Below are 15,422 nucleotides of genomic sequence, written 5' to 3'. Positions count from 1 at the left end.
CAAACATTAATGATAATTTAATTTTCCAATTATTAGATTTTCTTGGTACAAATAAACAGTGCGAAGTAGAAAGTTTACCCCTAGAAGAAAAATACAGTGGAGATGTAAATGATTTGAGAAGCTGCAATAACAATATCGAGACCCAACAACTCAATGAATATGGTAAGAGTACTATTTTTAAAATATTAATTTAATAATACAAAACTGAGTAGGTACATAATATAAATGACAGCTAAGACACTACCCAGATAGCATTTTAGTAATGATAATATGAAATTAATATCATATTTTCATTAAAACAATAATATTATCAAATATATATTAATACAATTTCAAATTATTATTTTGCAAGGTAATATTATAAAAATATTAATTATAGAACATTATAAACGAAATGATAAACTGATAATCTGAATTAATTATTAATATATTATTAAAAACGGATTATTGAAAATATATTTTCAATATTATAACAATATGACATTTTAACAGAAATAATAATACTATATTTTAAAAATTTAATTATTATATTATAAAAAAGCGGGCAAGTGAGTACCGCTCTGCTGTACATTAGGTGCCGTATGGATCATTATTATATATTATAGGAGTGTTAAATTTGAATCCAATGATAGTTATCATTGTATACGAAAAACGATTCTGAACGAAGATGATTTGTCAGCCTAGGATATAATTTCTAGTGGTTGGTGAAAAAGGTGGTTTATGTTTTAATGGCCTGAATACAACAAAACTTAAGTTGTTTTATAATAATAGTAAGTTAAACTTATGAAAAACCTTGTATTAAATTTTCAACTCTTAGCTACTTATACAAACATTTTTATGAAATATACCTACAAAATAATTTGCAAATATTCATGGTTTTGACGAATTTTTGTCAATATTTAAACTTCAAATGCTAATAAAAAAAAATTGTGCCTATGTATTCTTATAATTTTTTAATCACTATAATAATAACTTATGAGGAACTTTGCATTAAATTTTCAAGTATTTTGATAGGGCCAAAAAGATTTTATCGACACATAAAAAAACAATTTTCAGAAAAATTGAAAATTTCAGTTGTCTATAAATAGCTCAAAAAAAGTCAAAATATTTTGAAAATTAAATCACGTAAAGAAAACGAGAATCTTAATAACTGGTAAAATTTTCAAGTATCTACGACTTATCCTTTTTGAATAATAACAAATATTTAAAATCGTTTGAGGATAAATCGTTATCGTTACGCTATTTCGTTAAAATTTAAAATTCAAACGCACTTAAAATTTTTCCTATAATGATGCTCCGAGTTTTCTCTATAGATACTTGAAGGTAAACTTATGGAAAACTTAGTGTTGTATTTTTAATCCTTAGTTATAAACACAACAAATTTTATGATTTTTCAACTTCAAATAATTTGCAAATATTTATAATTTTGACGAATTTTCGTCAAAATTTGAACTTCAAATGCTAATAAAAAAAAATTGTGCCTATGTATTCTTATAATTTTTTAATCACTATAATAATAACATATGAGGAACTTTGTATAAAATTTTCAAGTATTTTGATAGGGCCAAAAAAATTTTATCGACCTTTCAAAAAAAATTTTTCAGAAAAATTGAAAATTTCAGTTGTCTATAAATAGCTCAAAAAAAACTCAAAATATTTTGAAAATTAAATCAAGTAAATAAAATGCCAATCTAAATAACTGGTAAAATTTTCAAGTATCTACGACTTATACTTTTTGAATTATAACAAATATCAAAAAATTTTTGAGGCTAAACCGTTATTTAGTGCGGTTTTGTAAAAATTTAAATTTCAAACACTCATAAAAATTTTTGTCTGAATCCGGTAGAGTTTTTTTTACAGATATTTGAAGAAAAATGTATGGAGAACTTTGTACCAAATTTTCAAAACTTAGTTATAAAAGAAAAAAAATTTTATGATTTTCAATTTCAAAATTACTTGCAAATTTTCGCAGTTTCGACAGATTTCGTAAAAATTTGAACTATAAACTCTTAAAAATAAAAATTGTGACTAACGATTTTTAATTTTTTTTAGCTACAATAAAAACAACTCATTAGGAACCTTGTATTAAATTTTCAAAACTTTTTGGTCATCCAAAAATTTTTCATCGACACTTTAAAAAAATTTCTCAAAAAATCGAAAATTTCAGTGGTCTATAAATAACTCAAAAAAAATCAAAATTTTTTGAAAATTTAACTAAATACAGATACTACTGACATTAGCATTTGGTTGAAAATTTCAAGTATTTTCAGTGATTATTTTTGAATTACAACTATAAAAAAAAAATCGATTTGGTCGAAAACTGGTTTTGCGTAAAAATTGCCGTTTTTCCGTCATTTTTTTTTGTTTTCTCGATTTTTTTGAAAACTGTTGGAAAATGTTAACTTTTTACCTTATAATGCACCAAGGATATTCACTTTTACATCGGAAACCACCCCCATTGTTTGAAATTGGAGCATTATTTCGACTAGTTATGCTGTACACAGACACAAAAACAGAAAAAAAAAAAAAAACACACACCATTGTAAAATCAATACATTCATCACTTCGTTCAGAATCTAAAACAAAATATCTCAATTATATTTTGAAAATATTAATATTATGACATTTTAATTGAAATAATAAAATATTATTTTGTAACAATGATTATTATGTTATTAAAACTAACAGAATTTTAAAATAATATTTTTATTTGCGTATAAAATTATTAATATTTAGGTAATATATTTATATAAAATGGTCTATAAATAATTATTGCGAAAAACTTAATATGTTGCTTCTCTAAGTAGGTATAATATTAGATACTTATAATATTATATTATTATGATAGTTTTGAATATTTCAATAACACGTAAGACACACTACAAACAGCCCAATAGCCCATATTCCATAATATACTATAATACTACTATATATATTATATTATATTATACAACAGTAATTCCTCGTTTTTCGTCGTGGTTATGTTCCTAGAAAATAACATGCTAACCGGTAAAAACGTGAATTGAAATACTTTTATTATGACGTGTTCCTGTCAATTAAAATTATTAAATTATTATTTTTTATTATAATAATATATTATTATAATTATATAGTTATATAAGTTATATCTAATATTACATTTAATACCCAAATAAATGGAATATGAACACAACAAAATATTTTGTCTAATTGTTATTGATTAATTAATATCAAATAATGTACCTATTTTTGTATGTTTATTTTATTTTTCGTATTTAATCAATGGTTGAGTGACGTGATTTTATAGAAAAAATAGGTATATGTTATTTTATTTTATATAAGAAGTAAGAACAGTAAAGTGTATAAAATAAACGATGTCTGGATTTTATCATAGACTAGTGAGACTTGTCTAAATGTCTTATGTATGGAAGTATATTAAACATCGTATGAGCGAAACAATATTGTAAGTATAATAATTGATATACTCTTGTCAATTTATAAATATCTGAATTCTTGAATTTTACACGGTACTTTGGGTTTTTCCTAATTATTTAACAATATTATCTGTGTCCCCTGCTAATATACCAACTATGTCACTGGTTAGTGGGTAGTAGGTACTATCACAGATAAATAAGATAATATAATAGTATAATACTGTACACGACCGGGAAACGTGCACGGTTCTATTCTTAAAATATAATATTATTTTATTATTTTATATTTCATTTTCGCATTCATTCTTCATTCGAGCAATCGAGCGCGTCATGTCTTATGGCATCGTTATAAGTTATAACACTTGTGTTGGCTAACGTTTTCTGTAGTACAGTTTCAGTATACTTTCGCCTTTAAGTCTTTCAGATATAGAATAGAGAATACTCTATTTAATTTTAATAAGGATCTACATACAAAAGCAACGGCAAGCATTGCTACATATTGTCTACAACCTCGTCTACAACCTGTGCCGCTAGATAGGAGATACCTAGGTAAGTCATTTTTAGTAGGTATAAACTACCTATATATTAAATTTACTTCAATCTATAAAGCTTAAAGAAAATATAGGTGACTTATGATTAGTCACCTAGCGACAGTAATTCATACTAAAGATTTAATATTTATTATATTATCTACGTTATGTACTGAATAGATATAGTAAAAATACATTTTGTTCAATATAAATTAATATAATATATAAATTGGGTTGCCAAATCCTTAGAATTATACTTAATAGTTAATGTATAATAATAACTATATATTCATATTTCTCAAGTATTACCTACCTGCATTTGGAATGTTTATAATTTTTTTTTTTTTCATATAAAATATTTTAACAACTAGGTAGGTATTTCTGTAATTTATCCTAACAACAATATATACTTTTCCAAATTAGGGTAAAATTCATTTAAAAAATGATACCAAATCGAAAAAAAATTTCGATGAGTAGCCGCTCAAAAAGAAGACGCCTAGCAGAAGAAGTAGAATATAGTAATAATAAGACATCATTCACAACATCTAATATTAATATATTGGCTGAAAATCCAATCACTGAGTTTCATTCTTATCATTATAATAATAATACAGCTATTTCATCACCTAATAACACACAAGCTGAAAAATCTATTCAACATTTAATATTTTCAAATAATTGCCAATCAGATTCAGTTCAAATTGTTAATAATTTATTAGATTCAGAAAATTCACGTGAAATATGTTCACATGTAATAGAAGAAAGTTTTCTTTCATTTAATGAAGCCTCACAATGTGATGAAACTAAATTAAACTTAAGAAAATGGTCAGTAAATTATAATATATCTCATCATGCTCTAAATAGTTTACTATCCATATTAAAACAACATAAATGTTTTAAATCATTACCAAAAGACTCGAGGACTTTGATGCAAAACATTCCAAAAAATATAACAAATTTTTATTCTATTGAACCAGGTTTATATTACCATTTTGGTGTGGAAAATGGAATTAAATTAAATGTAAATAGATGTTTAGAAAGTGATAAATTGAACTTGTAATTGGTATAGATGGCCTTCCTTTATTCAAAAGTAATTCTGACCAATTTTGGCCCATATTAGCATATATTCATCCGAACGGTTCTGTATTCCCAATAGGAATCTACTATGGAAAAGAAAAGCCATCTAATAGTAATAATTTTTTGTCTTATTTTATTGATGAACTTCAGTTGTTAGTTCAAAATGGTATTGAAATCGACAAAAAAGTATATGGTGTATGTATATGTGTATTTTGCTGTGACGCACCAGCAAAGTCATATATTTTAAAAACTAAAGGTCACTCTGGTTTTCATTCTTGTTCAAGATGTGAACAAGAAGGCGAGTATTTACTTAATCGTGTTTGTTTTCCATATTTAAAACCTGAAAGGCGTCCATCTATACGCACACACCAAAATTATTTAACAAAATTAAGCGAAGACCATCATGTAGGGGATTTATCAATAGTATCTTCTGTGCCCAATTTTGATGTTGTGAATGGTTTTTCCTTAGATTACTTACATTTAGTATGTTTGGGTACAGTTCGAAAACTGATACACTTGTGGATTAAAGGCCCAGTCAGAGTTCGATATCCATCTTGGAAAATCAACAAAATATCTGTTCTACTTAATAAAATTAAAATAAATTGTCAGAGTGAAATTGCTAGAAAACCTAGAGGATTAGATCAAGTAAATCGATGGAAAGGAACAGAGTTTCGCACTTTTTTATTATATGTTGGTACTATTGTTTCTAAATCAGTTTTATCAAAAGTTCATTGGAACCATTTTTTTCATCTGAGTTTATCAATGATTATATTGTTAAGTCCTGAATATACTCAATATTTAGATTTGGCTCGTCAATTATTGGATGGTTTTGTTGAACATTTTGAAAATCTATATGGTCGTCATCTAATATCACACAATATACATGGGCTTTTGCAATTATGTGATGATTATGCTAACTTCGGTCCATTAGATCAGTGTTCTACTTTCCCTTTTCAAAATTATATGGGTGTTTTAAAAAATATGATACGAAAACCTCATAAGCCTTTAGAACAAGTTGTAAACAGATATAATGAAAAAACAAGTGTTCCTAAACACATAGGTATTGAAGATCAAGATAAATTTCATCTTTCTGGTCCCCATTGCAATGGACCAAAACTTAAAAGTACTGAAAAATATTATCAATTTAAGGTTCTTAAATTAAAAAATGTCATTGTTAAATCACACATTGAAGCTGATTCCTATCTTCTTACATCAACTAAAAAAGTAGTCAAAGTTTTTATTATCATTCAAACTAAACATAAAGATATTTACTAATATGTAAACAATTCCAACATTATGAACTACTATTTAATAATAAACAATTAAGTCCTCATTGTTAGATATTTATGTTGTCAATGAATTATCCAAAGATTTAATTGTGTTAAACATAAATTACATTAAAAAAAAAGTATTTCTTATTCCTTCGAATAACTGCTTCATTGCTTTACCATTAATTCATTCATTGATTTCATAATTTTGTAATTGTATTTTTTAATTTTTTAAATATTTAATAATTATAAAAGGAATTTTATTTTGTAGAAATATTTTCTTACCTAGATATTAATATATTAATTTCAACTATAATATTATATTATACGGTGTTTGTTGAAGTAAATAGTATTCAAAAATGCATTTATTATATTTCCTAATATTTAATTACCTATAATTAACATACTTGTAACAGTTTTAACTATATATTTTTAATTGTTTATATTATGATTCTACAATGTATAAATCTTATTAATTTATATAAATAAATAATAAATATTATTGTATGGTTTTTAACTTTATTGAACAATATTTTTATAATTGAGAAGCTTATATATTATTTTTCTTAATAAATGGCTAATATTAACATATTTTCTTTTTAATAGTTTCCAAAATGTAGTCAGTTGTTAACTTTAAAAGTGACAACTCTGTTGAAACAGTACCATCTTTTTGGTTCAAAAAAGATAAATGTGCCTGGCCCAAAAAAAACCCTACAATGTTTATTAAACGTAGGATATTACCTAATAAATTTGATTTTGAATATTTGGATGCCAGGAAAATAGGCAAGGACATAAGTAAGAATTTAAATATTTATTCTTTTGATGTTTATTGTATAATCTTACTTAAATATGAAAATACTATTTAAGTGGTAATAAACATATATAAAATATTTTATAGGTAATATACTTGATGCTAAGAGAAAAACAATACAAGCTCAAGATAATTCTAATCTTTCATCTGCCAATGAAGGCAACGAAGAACTGCTTACAAGACAGCAAAAAATTAAACGAAAGTGTTTAGAAGTAGTAAAAAAAGATAAATCTAAAGCTTTGTGGGATGACATAAAATCAGATACTGGTTAGTAGTTAAACTATATTTTGCATACTTCTATTGTAGAATTATTTAAAATATGTTAAGTTGCAAGGCTTCATATAAATATTTTATTTTAGAATCATCTGATGAGCACGAGTATGATGAAGATAAAGATCCTCCATATTCAATTTCCACATTAAATGTTCAGGGTAAGATACATCATAGTATGCTTGTAATATTTTTGAAATGTAGAAGAATATTAATATTCCACCTTTTCATATACTTAATTAATAATATTTATTATTTTACAGGGACTCCACCTTCTAAAAATAAATGTATAACTATCGAAAATGATACTAATTTAACTCATTCATATCCTGGAACATACAAAAGAAAATTAGAATTTGGAAATAAATGCAAATCTGTAAGCCCAAAATTAAATTCTTCTACAGCAGTTGGTATGTCATTTCTATTAACAAATATATACATTGTTTAACAACAATAGTAATAATAATAATATATTTATCATTTTTAAGAGAAAGAAAGTGATTTATTATATGATCAAAATCATGAGATAGTTGTTACATCTGCATCCCCTTTTAAAGTGACTACGTTATTAAATGCTGGTATTCATACTAAAGATAATATAACTGAAATGTCTGGTAAGTTGAATTCACTATCATTTAATATTTTTTTAATATCATTAGGTACATGTTTTTATTGATTATAACTAAAATTATTACAACATTATAAAATAATTCTTATTTCTTAATATCTAGACATCATAAATAAAATTAACAGAACTACACTCAACATCTGGTATGAGGTTAAAACATTCAGTGATCGAATTGAGAAATTAGAAAGCACTATTTCTTCTTCAAAGGTCCCCGAGATTTATGATATGGCAGCTACTGATGAGTTTTTTGACATAATTCATAAACTACCACTGGTGTCTGAAGAGCAGTTGGAAAATTTTGAGAAAAAATTTATTGGAAAATTAATATTAAAATAAAATGGTAAAATAACACTATATTAGCAAACATTTATACTAACTTTTAATCATAATAGATATTTAAATTGTATTGGACATATACATTACTACACTAATTATGTGAGAGATACAGTTAAAGGGTTCTTATAACCATTATATTTAACACAATATATATTGGTTCTTTTCTTGTATTATAGTTAGTTAATTTACATTTTTCAAAAATGTTTCTAACAGATAACAGAATTATCACGGCTGGTACGTCCTACACTTCCAAGCACTGTAAGAGCAATGTTGAGATTCCTATTTGTTGATTCCTTATTAATGGATTATAGTTACAAAGGTCAAAAAAAAAAAAAGATTTTTTCAACACTGGCTGTTTGTTCATTGATCTTTAGTAAGTTAATTTATTTGAATCAATTTTAAACATAATATAATATACCTTAATGTTAACATTTTAACATTGTATAAAAATCAGATTACATTTATTATTAACCATATTCTACTCAAAATGAGATCAGTATTGAGTGGTTGACTTGTCTGAAGAAGTCAGTTGATGTTATTCAACTGTTGTTGCCCTCTATATATCTCATTTTTATTAGAGTATAATAATTAAAAAAAATATCATCTAGTATATCTTAGTATATTTAAAATTTAACTGTTTTCAGATTCAATAAGAAGATTGAAAAATTAAAGACAGCAATACCATTGATATTGAAGGGCCAATTAAAGTTTTTATTGCTGGTGCTAAGTTTCGATCAAAAATACCAAACAATGATAGCGAAGAAAATGTTAATAACACAATTTGATGTCATCATAATATTCTATGTACTTTGTACTATTGGTCATTAAAAAAATAATTTCAACATATTTTTTGATTTATTATATTTATTTTAATTTAATTTTTCTTTCCCTGTTGAAAGTATACTTGTACATAAGTATACTACCCACCCGTTCATTCAAAATATACAAAGTCTAAAAACATGACTTTTGAGAATCAGCTAAGAAACTTTCGAATGGACTTTGTTGACATTTTCAATTGGTTCTAAAACATCCTTAAATAATTTTGGGACTTAATTGAATACTGCATATTGTACATAGATGTTTTTAATTTTAGTTCTAAATAGCATTAAACTTGATTTTAAATAATTGATTTTTGTACTTTGTGTGTTTTGCATGAACAGTGATGATAAAATGTTATGGTTTTATTTTTTAAGAAGTGTTTACACCACAAATTAAAATATACCTTATAATATATTATCTTAATTCATGGTTTACACATTTTTGATTGATAACACAAGATTCTAGCATTTTAAAGTCAAAATGTTGCGTCATAATTTATTCAGTTGTATTAAAAATTCAAGTAAAAAAACCTTTAAATGGACATCCTTTATTGATTCTACTGAGTTAAAACATAATCCATAATATTGTTGTGATTATTGACATTGATACTATAAAATATAAAGTTAGACTTTTCTGGTGATGTACAAATTAAGGTAGTATTAATCACTATTATTTAAAGTTTAAACTATGAAAATGTGTGAAAATATTAATTAAAACTGCTTTGGTATTGAAATAATTATTTATTTAAAAAATTAATTAATTATTGATAATGCTATAGTTATTATATAAATAATAATTATACAGTATTATAAACATATTATTTTAATGTTATTAGAAATATATTATACTATAGATATTATCAATATATTATTTTATTGTTATACACAAAAATATTACATTAATGTAACTCTTGTGGCCAAAAAATATTTAAAAAACTTTATTTAAACATTTTTCAAATCAAAAAAATAGGTTTAAAAAACATTTATCAAATCATATTATTACAAAAATGATATTTTTAAAACATAAAAAAAATAATTCTTTGCTATCTGGGTAAATACAAAATAATTAATTATAAGTATTATAAACAAAATTACTAAAACAAGAATATAATTTAAATTTATATCATTACAAATCTGTATCTACATTTAGTACCATGAAAACAGAAATCATAAAAATGTAAAATAATATATTTGTCACCATTAAATTCAGAATTTAATTTTTCTAATTTGACATGTATTTCAATTATGACCACTAAGATTTTAATTTCTTTTTTTTTTAGAGTCTTCTGATTTGAATTTGTTTACAAGACCTTCCACAGCCAATTTTGCAAAGTACTGGTTATTTCATCCCAATCAACCAAAAATCGGTGTACCATTTGCATATAAAAAACTTATTTTCGGATTGATGGAGAAAATCGTAGATGGGTGTCATATAGATCCATTGATAAATCTCTATTTTGTTGTATTTGCCTTTGTTATGGTGACGGATCTGGACCATTCTCTAAAGGATTTAATGACTGCAAGCATGTGTATACTCGAATAAATGAACATGAAAATTCAAAAACACATAGGTTAAATGTAGATGCTCATGTTATGAAAAAACAATTTTCATCAATTGATTCATTATTAACTTATGGTCATAGTTCAATAAGGAAGAAAGAAATAGAAAATAGAAGGCAAGTTTTATTTCGTATAATTGATATTATTAAATTAATCGGTAAACGTGGACTCAGTTATCAAGGTAAATCTAACAAAGCCATTTATACTCTTGATAATCCATCTTTGGACCATGGTAATTTCTTGGAAATGATTTTTCTAGTGGGCAAGTATGATCCAGTACTCAAAGCTCATTTAGATAAAGCAATTAAAAATAGTATAAAAAGTCATGATTCTGGTTCCAAACAAGGAGGTGGGACATAAAACACAAGAGTTTGTACTATTGGTGAAACTAGATGTGGTCAAAAGATGTTTCTTTAACCAAAATCTTTGGTAATTTTAATAATCCTGAGTCTGGACTTTTTGGGACCTTATATCAACATAAGTGAAATTGAAACAAATTCAAGTATAAAATCTGAAGCTCGTTTTAAAGCAAGTGGATTAAAGGCAGGTTTATGTAAATACGAAATAATTTTAACAGCACAAATGTACCTTAGAATATTTGAAAAAACTACACCGCTTTCTAAATATCTTCAAGGCAAAGGGATCAATATAATGACAGCGTATCAAATGGTAACACAAACTTTACAGAATTTAAGAAAGTGTACATGTGAGTTTTCTAGGACTAAAGATGCAGCTGATAAGTTTGTACAACATACCAATAAAATATTTCAAAAAATGAAAAACAATGTAATAGAAATCGAAAATTGTCTACCACAATCTCGTAAAAAAAAAAAACTGAGCAATTTCATGATTATGAGGCAGATGATGATCCTATAACAGACCCATTGCATTCATATGAAGTTAATGTTTACAATCAAGTACTGGACACTGTTATTGAGAGCATTTCTTCAAGATTCGAAAAACATGGACAGTTATGTGCAGATTTTGCATGTCTTGACCCTAATAATTTCAAACCAGATGTAACTCTTCCAAAAAATGCTCTTATTGGTGTGTTTGACAAGATTTGCAATTATTGTCCAGGAATTATGTACGAAGTCTTTCGAAATGAATATGTAGACTTCATATCAAATGGAAAGAAATAAAAAAAAAATTGACTGTGTATATACTGAACTACAAGACTATGATGAAAATATTGATGGTAATAACAAAAAAACTACTATTTATAAATGTATTAATTTACCTACCTATTTAATATTGATAGAATAATTTTAATTTTTATTTTGTTTTCTAGAATGTTCAAATGATGTAGTCATAATCCAAACACAAATGCAAAATATTGTGTAGTTTGTGCTTTGATGTGCTTGTGAAGTACAACTTATACACAAATGCATATCCCAGTCTGTTGTTGCGATAAACTAATGCTGACATTATCCGTGACACAAGTAGGATGTGAAAAGAGTTTTTCTAAATTGAAATATATAAAAAACTACAAGAAATACATTGGGCCAAGACATTTTAGAAAGTTTCATGCTAATGAATGCTGAAAAAGATTTACTGAGTACAATTGATTCAAATGATGTGATCAATAAATTAGCTTGAGCCCGCGGATCAAATATAACAAAATTTCAATTAGTTTTGTTAAGTATTCTCGATTTTCATTTACTTCTTTTTGATGTCCTTCTGATAGCTTAGAGACTACACTACCTTTGGATTTACTTGACAAATAAGAAGCATACTTTGTCTTGTTGATTAAGTGTTGTTTTGAAGAAGAATGTGAGTTACACTTCTCTCTAATCTAATTGTCCATAAAAAGTAATGTCAAATTATTATTTACACAATAATACAGTATTGATTGACGAATTTCATGTATAAATATTATCAAAATAGAATACGGGTAATAATAACTACTAGGCATTCTTTAGCTATGAATGCATTTTTGTAGGTAACTGGTTAAAATAGTAGGTAACTTACTTTTCTCCAATTTTGAAACCCCTTAGTAGTGAAAGTGTCAGTGTCTTCATTATAATTTCTCAAACCAAATATTCGACAAAAACAACAAAATACCAAATCTTTCCTCACACTATATTCAAGCCAATCATAATTAGAATACAGTTTGCTTGAAAAAGACCTGTTTTGAATACCAAATTTGGTTTTGGAATATACCTAAAAAAACATTTTGTTAAACCTTGTTAAACATTTTGAATTTGTTTAGTTCAGGGATACTACCGTTACTTAAATCTAAAAAAGTGAGAAAAGTGACTTGATTTTTTTCACAAAATATCATATTGTCACTTTTAATTGAATGTTAACCAGATTTAAAATTGAATGATTAAAATAAATTAAAATGTTATGTTCAACTTAACTATATTATTACTTTGATTACAAGTTAGGTACCTAAGTCTCAGCTTTTAATGAATCAAGTTACATTATATTGTCATTAATTAATATAATATAATTTAAATTTAAATCAGTCTTCCTTGACCTAACTTATAACATAGTTATTTAATTGACTTACAATTAATAATAAAATAAACATTATTTATATTTTAACAAAAAATGTTAATGTTTATGTTTACAAACTTAATTATAAAGTACCCACTTTCAAATTAAAATAACAGTTATTAATCACAAAATAGTGACAATAACTGACTATTTTCATGAGAATGCAAAAAAAAAGTGACCAAAAGTAACTTGGTAGCAGCTCTGTTAGTTTGAAAACTTTTTTTAGTAAGAATTGAAAACTGACTTGTAATATAGGGCGTGCAGGTCCCGTTTTAATATCTCCTAAATCACTTGTAACTGACACATTTGGATCCACATTAATATGTTTGATAAATGTACTGTCATCTTTATCTATTACTTCTTGCATATCAGTCATAATACCGATATCTTCAGATTCAGAAGTTATACTGGAAGTACCTATTTTAATATAAAATTGATCATTGAATATAAACATGAAAAGAATTTTAAAAGTGTAAAACAATTTTTCAATATGATTGCAGTGGAACTTTAATTTTAGTTTAAAGACTATAGATTTTTACTTACTGGCAGTGGCAAATATTTCTGTATTAACTTCACAATTGGTTTTCTTTTTGTTACATTTATACTTTTCAAGTAGGTATCGAAAACATTTTAAGTGATTTTATAACTTGTTAAACAAAGTAACTCAAATAGTTATTTCAAATAAACATAAAAAACTTAACGGAACACCACAAACAAATTTACGAATCAAACTTTATCATTATATTTTTCTCGTTGCTCAGAGGTGGAACTGTGGCAGACCGCAGACGATAAATACAAGCAATTGCCCTGGTTTGTCACACACTCACACAGTTACACTGCAAATGCGCCCAGCGTTTTCGACGATTGACGAACGGCCGTCCGGGTGTGTGTTATCGCCACCGCTACGGTATTTACATGGAACATGTTCTATAGTATTTACGTTAACAATATCAAATAATCTAAATTTAAATTGTCACTTTGATTTAATTGTAAAATATTTTTATAAGAAGTGTTTACACCGATTATAGAATTACACGTTATTTTATTACTGTCTGCAATCTGCATACAGTATACAAAAACGTTTCATCACATGATTAAATGTAATAATACAATAAAAACGGTTTTTTATACCTGCCGACTATTAAAATCTAAAAAAACGTGAACAAATTTGGGGGTGCTAATTTAAAAACTGGGGGTGCTAAGCACACCCAAGCCCCCCCCCCCAAATTGCGCCTATGATGACAATATTGTCTTATTAAACTTAAACATGTCACCATGACAATGTATGATTGTTTAAACAATATATTTGTTAATTTAACAAATCAAAATGACGAAAAATTGATAATATATTATTAAAATAACACTATACAAATTGTCAAAATAATGCATTCGTTTACATTATATATTCGTATTAATTTTAGCAATACAAATCTATTTATATCCGGGATTTTCCAAAATGTAATTAAAATTATCATCGTAACAAGATTATTGTCATTTCATCCTTTTATATTATCTAATATAATAAGTTTTTTTTTAGTTGCAAAGATTTCTACAATTTGTACTGCTTAGTCGTTTAGTATTAATCTCGTTGTTTACTGATGTTTGATTATTAACTATCTAAGCAATAATGTTACCGGTACCTACACTTCAAATTGAAGCAGCGGCATTTCACATTGTATAAAGTTATCATTTTAGCACATTATAGTACCTGCGTACTTATCACGATACTTGTGTTTTAAAAAAAAAGTGTGAAGATTTTGTGTTCTGCAGTTACACACATACTGTGCAAGAATTTGAAATCTACAGACTACAGTTATTATTTTGTAAGTAATATTAATTATCTTTTTTATTTTAAAATTTGTGTACATAGGTATTTACTTATTATTGGTAAAGTCAGTTAGAAACTAATAAAGCACTCTACATCAGGTAAATATAATTTATATCTTATATATTTATATATACAATACACTTGATGTAAATAATTAGTATTAAATCACCTAATAAGTAATTTTTAATGTTATATTATAATAGTTGCTAATCAATTCCTAGGTTATTAAAACGAGTATTCTTTGGAGATTCTGCTGTTTTATACATTATTAGTTGTATTAGTTAGTATTTTGTGAGTTGATATTACTTTTAGTTAACAGTTTTAATTTGTTAGCTTATATTATATTGATAACTATAAGGTATCCTATCTATTAGTTTTAAA

General features: G+C 25.5%; 1 pseudogene; it reads left to right on the top strand.

The window, feature by feature from the left end:
- The first annotated feature begins 6,902 nt into the window (after nt 1-6,902).
- LOC126555471 (uncharacterized) lies at nt 6,903-8,700 on the top strand (annotated as a pseudogene).
- The last annotated feature ends 6,722 nt before the right edge of the window (nt 8,701-15,422 follow it).

Source organism: Aphis gossypii, unplaced genomic scaffold, assembly GCF_020184175.1.
Source record: "Aphis gossypii isolate Hap1 unplaced genomic scaffold, ASM2018417v2 Contig00866, whole genome shotgun sequence".
NCBI classification, from domain to species: domain Eukaryota; kingdom Metazoa; phylum Arthropoda; class Insecta; order Hemiptera; family Aphididae; genus Aphis; species Aphis gossypii.
The sequence above is the reverse complement of the archived record's forward strand: the minus strand, read 5'-3'. Positions and strand labels throughout refer to the sequence as shown.